General features: G+C 48.4%; 1 non-coding gene across 1 annotated transcript; it reads right to left on the reverse strand.

Annotated features, from left to right (window-relative positions):
* Positions 1 to 7,907: 7,907 nt before the first annotated feature.
* On the reverse strand, positions 7,908 to 8,070 carry LOC142562572 (U1 spliceosomal RNA). The gene has a single exon (XR_012823923.1). It is a non-coding gene; the product is annotated as a U1 spliceosomal RNA (small nuclear RNA).
* Between the last annotated feature and the right edge of the window lie 630 nt (positions 8,071 to 8,700).

Genomic DNA, 8,700 nt, shown 5'->3' on the forward strand with positions numbered 1-8,700 from the left:
ACTAATACAAGAAAACATACAACCCAAACAAGTGTTATCTTCCCTCCTCATTACATGTCCTGCCCATGCCCCCCATTTCTTTTTCTTGATTTCAACTAAGCTGTCATTAACTCGCGTTTGTTCCCGCACCCCAATCTGCTCTTTTCTTATCCCTTAACGTTACACCTATCATTCTTCTTTCCATAGCTCGTTGCGTCGTCCTCAATTTAAGTAGAACCCTTTTCGTAAGCCTCCAGGTGTTTGCCCCCTACGTGAGTACTGGTAAGACACAGCTGTTATACACTTTTCTCTTTCGCGATAATGGCAACCTGTTGTTCATGATGTGAGAATGCCTGCAATACGCACCCCAGCCCATTATTCTGATTATTTGTCTCATGATCCGGATCTGCGGTCACTACCTGTCCTAGGTAGATGTATTCCCTTCCCTTGGGCAGCGATCACTACATCTTAAGTATAACACTACAGACTGGACGCCTACGCAGGCAGATCGGCACAGCTAAACACACATCAGGGAAGCCCAAGAAAAGGACGCACGCAATCACGAACCTGGAAGACTGGTGCGACAACCTCCGTCAACATGCACAACACACAAAGGAAGTCGCCAGCACGGAGACTTCTGAGGTGAATCCCCAGTTACTACACCAGTGGGATGTCAAACGGGGCCTGACGCGCCTCTGGAAAGAACAAAAAAAAACAGGAAACTGAAGACGTACAGCACAAATCACAGCGGAAGCAGAAAACTATCCCATGAAACTCGCCTCGGCGAACTGGTATAGATTCTGCGACTCCTTCGTTGGCACCCTGGATACGGCCAAAACGTCGCACATCCTCAAAGCCATCCTGGACCCCTCCAAAACCAAAGGACACGAGGCACTGGAGCAGTTACTACACACCTACCCAGGTAGCCAACAAGACCTCATCGAAGCCATCAAGGCCAAGTGCTATGGATGTCCCGCTCCCACACAATCATGTAAAACCCCCTACACCAGGTCAACCCAACCCACTAATGGACGCACCTATCACAGTAACCGAAATGAGACTGGTCATCGCAGTCACCACCCGTAACCCAGCGGGAGGCACGGACCGCATCATGAACTCCATGGTCAGAAACCTGAGCGACAATTCCACCTCCGCTCTCACGGCCTTTCTCAAGCAACACTGGGAACAAGGTACAGTGCCGGCGATGTGGGAACACGACTGAATATTCAGGATCCTCAAGCCGGGTAAGAAATTGGCAATTGAAAACCTCCGACCCATGTCGCTCATGTCCTGCCTCGGCAAGGTGCACGAGAAAAATATCAACACGACCCAAACCGAAGTCAATAAAGCAATCTTTTAATCAGCCTAGACCGGTTCTCTGAAAAGGCTGCTGCCGCTGCTGTGGCCAGTTATTCCTTACGCCTGTAATTTATTTATTGATCTGATAAATTTTCACAATGTAAAAATTTCTTAAGTACGTGATCTGGTCTAGATACGGGCCAAGCGGGCAAGATAAAAAAAAAACGTACAAAGATACACCACATCAGTTCAATCACACCATAACTTTCCATTAGTCACGTGAACAATGACTAGAATAAATATAGCTAAACGAATAAATAGCATATTAACAGCAATATAGCAAACGATCTTCATCCAGAGCATATATGGCAGTAATTTCAAAAAGCAACAGACGGGAGATAGCGCATTCACTAGGGACTTGTGCATGTCTCCTATTCTGTCCGTATTTTTCTTTTGGCATTTCTGCTCTAAACGGTAGGAACGAAGGCGCGCAAACAATTCCGAAACTCCATGCATGAAAACTTCATGAAATTAACGCCCAAAAATCTCATGGCCTAGGAATCAAGAGAAAGAAATACAGGTGTGTTATGTTACATTGACGAGCATTGCAATGAGCGTTGTACTGTATATTTGCACAATCGGATCTTTAAAAACTTCTTCCGCAGCAGATTTTATCGATTGTGCGTGAAAACTCCGAAATATTTCATATTATTCGATATGTATTAGATGTGTATGTATTGAGTTACGACATATGTGCGACGAGCAGTCAATCCTTCTCCCCCCTCCCTGTATTTGTGAGATAATGTGTTTAGTACACTTTTGCAGCATTTCCGATTATGTTACTCCTCCTTACGTACAAGGGGTCCTATAAAAAACAAACCTATTTTAGCTCAAGCAATACTGTGTGCTTCAGCGCCAAACGTCGCATTTCCAAGAGCACATTTCTGGACGTTTGCCTGAATACTCGTCGTTAGAGTGTCCAAGACGCACGAGTATTTTTAATCTTTACAGCATGTAAGTTCAATACATAACCATCGTTTTCACATAGTTCTACTCGCCTGCACAGGTTACATTTAGGCTCTAAAGGATGTAATAACTAACCAAAAGCACCAGTGTTCAATTTCTGCCAATCTAGAGGCCAAATCAAGCGTTAATATCTAAACTTAGCACGTTCGCGCTCGGATTGTGCAAATTGCCTTACTATAAACGCGCGATTTAGTTTGCCGAACTCTCAATCGGTAAAAATGTGTTTTTGTCATCCCGTAAAGAGAGTCGCCCATTTTGAGCCCCATTGTACGTCAAGTTTCAGGAATGCTACTTCAACCGGAGGAAGGGAACAGTAAGTGTTGTGCGGTGCATTTTCCAATGTCTCCAGCCGACAGGATGCCTTACATGGGAACGCCAACGAACACACGGGCAATACAGCCAACACTTGTAAAGCATGTGATCTAACGCTTATGAAGAATTCGATGTTCTTGAAACACTGCCGGAGTGCAACAGGCAAAAACCACAAATGCGCAACCTGTGGCAAATTGTTCCGCCAAGCTGGTAATCTAGCTGTACATTGCCATACGCCCACAGGCGAGGAGCCTTACAAATGCGAAATATGTGGAAAATCGTTTCCGCACTCTCATAACCGAGACAGCCTTAAACGCACACATGCAGACGAGATAATCTACCATTTTTGTATTTGTGAACAATCGTTCCGGCGGTCCAGTAATCTAGATATCCATAAGCGCACGTATATAGGCGAGAAACCCTACATTTGCGAAACGTGTGGTAAATCAGTCGCTCACCAGGCGACATTCTCTCGACATCAGCGCACTCACACAGACGAGAAGCCCCTGCGGGAAATGTACTAAAACATTTTTACCAAATATGAACTCGAGAGGCAGCTCAACTCGCACATTAGTGACACAGCTTTCCATTGCGAAATATGTAATCGCACCTTTAGGAAAAACTCGGCTCTCGGTTGTCACCGCCAAAGTAGGCACGGGGACAAAACGCCCTGTGAGCATAGGCAGTGTGGATTGCGTTTCGGAGCGAACGAAACCATGGATGGACATCTGTGTCAGAATAATACGTGCTACTTATGTGGAAATGCATTTGGAGACGAATTTCAACTGCTTACACACCTCGTTACGCATAGGGATGTGCAGCCGTAATATTCCGACTAGTGCGCAAGTTAAGTAAGAGTGAAGCCCTGCAGAGAAACCACGCTGACAACTTGAGCAACTAAATAAACGCGCCGTTCGCAGAGACCGGCTTCTTTCGACGTTTAAATTGGCTGAGTAAAGTGCACGATGTGAACGATGGCCACCTGGTTTCTCAAAATTACGAGACAAGACTTCGTCGCCAGAAGTATTCAGGGTGCTTCGTTCTCGAAGTACACTGCAGATCTTGGCCAGCGCTTACTGCTTGCATAACTGCATGTGTTGTTCGCGAACGCGGCTTTAGAAAAGATATTCCGAGACAAACTATCATGAGCTACAAGCTTGTGTTCCCAGCTAACAAATGTCAAGTTACCGCTCAGCGCATGACGCGAGAGCGTGTATCAGAACATTCTGTCAGTCTCATTGATTGTATTTCTTTTTCTACGTGGTAGTCGAACCTTCTGTAAACAAATTGCACGCGTAAGACGAATACAGTTGTGCATTCTGGAAGGCATGAAAGCACCAACGATTACGCTGGAATCTGCGATAAATCTTGTAGCAATAAACGAGACGCTCGTTAGCAGTAAATCACTTCCTGGACGATCGACGCATGTGCTCCAAACTGTCTTTTTGTCCCAGTGTTCCGTTTTGCTCAATAAAGTGTTTCGTGGCACACCGTTCCTCTTACTGTGTTATCTACCGTCCCTACAACGCGACGTCTCGTAGAGGTGCTTCGCTGTTACCGGATGCACCCTGCAAGCCGTGAAAACAATGCCAACGTCGGCATAGGCCAGCCAGCTAGCCGAAACCTACGACTATCGAAAGAATTCGGACGTGTGCCCGAGAAGACTGGGAAGATCATGGCCCAGTGAGCAGTCCCATTGAAGGCCCACATGTCGCCGGCAACGATTGTTCTGTGAAAAATTTGGAGGGCGCTTAAGCTTCGCTTTTAAGAGTGGAACGCGATGGCATTCAATGATCCTGACTTCCTCTCACGCTTTCCTGCAATTGCAGCATATGTAACCGCAACGTTTACCGGGAAACACTCGTGGCGAATGCTGTGCACGAAGGCGGACTTTCTGGTCGAAAGGTGGCCTCTTGCAGGGGCCGCGATGCGGCGGAGGCGAGCGTCATCTGGAAGTATTTCAAGGAAGCGGGCGCGCTGCTGCGTGGAATCCGAGATATTTACCCGCCGGTGCGCGCAAACGGCGGACGCCGTCGCCGGCGTGCGCATTGTATAAACGCTACGAAGGGGTTTGTTTGTGTTTTCGCGTAACAAAATTGTTTTCTCGTATATTCAAATTACAATCCGAGAGCTATCGTATCTGTAGGTTGTAAGTCGTCGTTAGCGATTTTTCCACGTATTTTAGCTTCAGAAATTCAATTATTTCAGTGAATTCCTTGTGCCACATGAACAGCCTGGGTATGTGTGGCTGGAAAATCTATTTGTCGATTCGCCGTCTGTCATCCGGTGTTTGACGCCGACGCGGGATGCCGGAATTTCCGCGACACCGCTCCTTGATGCTTTCGCGTTAAAACCAAGGGCGCCACTGATCTTCCAGGGATCATCGTTTGAAGATCCGGAAAGCTGGCTGTAAACCTACGCTAGAGACGCCACGTTAACAATTGAAACTGTGACGATAAGCTACGGCATGACTGTTTCATTGGAAGACACCACCAAGACGTGATTCGAGAGTCCAGCCTAACAATATGGGAGCGGTTTCGCAACGTCTTCCTACGAATATTCGTCGTGCGCCTAAAGCGGGCCCAAGTTCTGCTTGAAACAAGTGTGCAGCTGCCGAATGAGAATACCGCGATTTTTACTGAAGAAAATAACCGTCTCTTCAGCTAGATCGACCATAACACGCCTGAGAAGAAAACGTGTTTCCTCATGCGCGGTTTGAAGCAAGAGCTTTACGATGGATTTAATCCGTAGGCCGGCCAATGCCATGCGAAATTTCTGAAGGAAGCCAAGGGCATCGAAAAGAGGCTGGAAATGCAAATTCGGCAACATAGCCGCCTAGTGCTTTCGCAAAAGTGAGAAATCCTTTGACTAGGCTCCGACAATCTCCGAAAGACCATCGGAGCCGCTGTACGCGTAGAACTGCGGAATATGTTCTCTTCGACGCAGCCTCGAGTAACCTTAATCGCTGACATCGTCAGAGAGGAGATCCAGCAGTCTTTTGAATCTTATTTGCCATAGCTTAAACCGGAAGGAATGACATACGTCGTTGTCTCTCGCGTCTCCCTCCGCGCCCACACCAAAGCACAGTAACTGGGCAATTCTGCCACTAGTTGCCGCCGCCAACGCACCCGCCCATCATCCCACGCAACACCCCGAGAAAGACAGACGTATGACGTGCACCCGAACACCGCCCGCTCTGCTACCACTGTGGAGAAGCCGACCACGTCTATTGCCGATGTCCATACCGTTAAGAAGGACTACCAGGTTTTGCCGTCAATCTCTGCGTCCACAGCAAGGTGATTGAGCACATGAAATCTGTCTATTTGGCTGCAACTCAGGGGAGATTCCGACCATTTTCCTGATCGCGGTCGCCAATGCACAACCTGTTACTGCAGCGCTACAGCAAACTGGCCGAATCTGTGGCGGTTTGTGAGCCAATTTGCACTAAACTAAAAGCAGCAACCGACGGAGGTGCGGCTGCTGTTCGTTGAAATATCGAAAATCCTCTGGCGCCGACTTCCACGATGAAGCAACGGCACACTTCCATTCCAACGAAACTCAGACGGAAAAGACTCGTCGCCTGAACAAGACATGACGATGCGACGTAATAGCCCTGATCCGACGTCGCGAAATAACTTCAACGCAAGACCGCGAACCACCAACCTCGACGTGCTCCTCGATCCGGGCAGCTGGAGGTAACCTGATAACGCCGACTGGAATGTGCACGGACGTCGAACACAAGAAGTGGAATGCCACCCTTCCCGTACGTAACCTTCGCGAGTAAAACTTGAAGTAGCGCGAAGAAGATGAAGAGAACAATCGAAAACACACAAAACAGGACGAGCGATCCACTTAAGGTGAGCCATATCGCCCAAGTCAAGTAGTTGTAAGCGGACCGCATTGCAAGAAACAAATCAGACTCAACATGCAACAATTCATCATGCTACAGCATGTCACCGCCGAAGAGCATCTCGACGGCGTCATCTTTCTGCAGCGCACCGAAGAATCACAATTCGCATACCTACGCATCAAGCACAAGCCAAGGACGGGCAACCGACGCTACAATCTTCGACGACGCTTTGTGAAATACCAGCCCGGCGACGGTGTTTTGTTTTCCACCCCGATAAGCCGGCCTAGACTGAGTTAAAAGCTACGCTATTCCGGGCTCGACAAGAAAATTAGATAAATGTTCGCCCGCGACTATGAGGTAGTGCCGGGTGGCACGCAGTCACAGTGGTGCTGCTCAGGCCCCTAATTAGTCCATGTTGTGCGCCTTTAGTTGGTCTCCCATAGCTAACGAACCCTGGGACTACATTGCTTTGACCGCTAAATCGCCTCTGAATGTTTCTTTTCTTTTTCTTTTTTTTTACCGCGGAGCTGTTCTAAATCGAACCTTCGCCGTCCGTTGCCCATTGTCACGCGGGGGGGGGGGGGGGGGGGGGAGGCGGCTCCGCAACTCCTGACCCACTACTGCTCTATCCTTCTACTTGCCATTATCTTCCTCTTCTTTCACTTCTGGCGTTCTTCGTTACCGTCACCTTTATAGAGCCCGAAATCACCCAGGCAAATCACCTGGCCCGAAATCACCCAGGCTTTATAGAGCCCGAAATCAATCACAGGCAAAGGACCCTCGGCTTAGTCCACACTGACAATGCGCCCACACGCGCGATGAAGATGAAGGGCACATACGTGATGATGATAATGTACAGATGATGATGATGATGAAGTGCACAATAAATGCCGGAGCTCGCACGAGACTGGCAGCGCCGACGTCGCGCGAACCGCGAGCATCCAGAGCGAGAAACGCAAGCCAAGCGCTGGTGGTGGCAAGCCAGCACCCACTTTCAGGAGAAGGCAACCCGAGCCAAGCACCAGCAGAGGCAAGCTAACCCTCCAACTTCGAGAGTAGGAGGCCGAGCAAAGATGTCGGCGCAGAGAGATTCCTCTCACGGAGGGTGCCGACGGATGGCTCAAGAGAGAATTCCTCGACCGTGAGGGCGGCCACAGCTGCAAGGTGTGCGATATACTGTGGTTTGATCACGACCTCACTCAACTGAACAATGTGCGCAATCCGGAACCGAAGCTGGAATCCAGCAAAACGATGGCAACGAGACGAAAGATTCCTGAAAATCGCGCTAAAAACGAGTTCAAACTTGAGAAAACGACCATCAGCTTCGCTGCTTTGAAAGCCTTCACTGCGTGGAACTGGCTTTTTTTTTTTCTTACTACCCTAGTTCTTAGAACAGACGCGTGCGTAACGCTACAACATGTCTTCTCTTTGATTTTCATAATGGGGGCTGGCGCGCACGCCTAGCCCCACTACCAAAAATTTCATGCTCCAGCTACCCCGACTTGGGGAAGTGGCGTGCTTCAGCCAACCGCAGTGCAATGGAGTGGCCTCCGCACGGGGCCGTGGCCTCCGTGATCACCGCAAACCCAGCACCAGGTAAGTATGCAGGGATCACAGCTGGAAAACGACGCCATGTCTGAAACGATGTCATGTGGTACAAGTAAACAAGTCAATGGAAAGTCAATCTGGGAAGGCGAAAAAGCCGTTACAGATGTTTAAAGTGACGTATCGAACAGAAGATCATCGTGCTGACAAACCTTTAAATTAAATTAGAGCAATGCTCTCCTGACTAAGCTGCAAGTGAGAACTTATGCGAGTAAAATGTGGCAGAAAGTTAACGTGCTGTTTTCATCTGCCCTGCCATTCCTGCCGCGTTAACTAAGTGCCTACGACCACGAGCAGCCGAGCTCGATAGCTCGATCCCGGCCGTGGCGGCTGCATTTCGATGGGGACAAAATGCAAAAAAGCTTTCGTGGATCTATATATTTAAGCACAACTGATACAAAATTTACCCGGATACTCACTACAACGTCATGATATCCTGATTTCGGCGCGTGAACCCCCCGATTTTAAATAATTTTGATTAATGGCGCGTCTTATATTACTGAATGAGAAATCGCAGCCCTGAACTCAAGGTTGACAATTTCATCCAGCGCTGTCGCACACCTGAACAAATTTAAAGTTGATGCACAGATAATTACATTTTTATTGCGCACACGGCTGACCTGGTTAAA

This window comes from Dermacentor variabilis, chromosome 10 (genome assembly GCF_050947875.1).
Source record: "Dermacentor variabilis isolate Ectoservices chromosome 10, ASM5094787v1, whole genome shotgun sequence".
NCBI lineage: Eukaryota > Metazoa > Arthropoda > Arachnida > Ixodida > Ixodidae > Dermacentor > Dermacentor variabilis.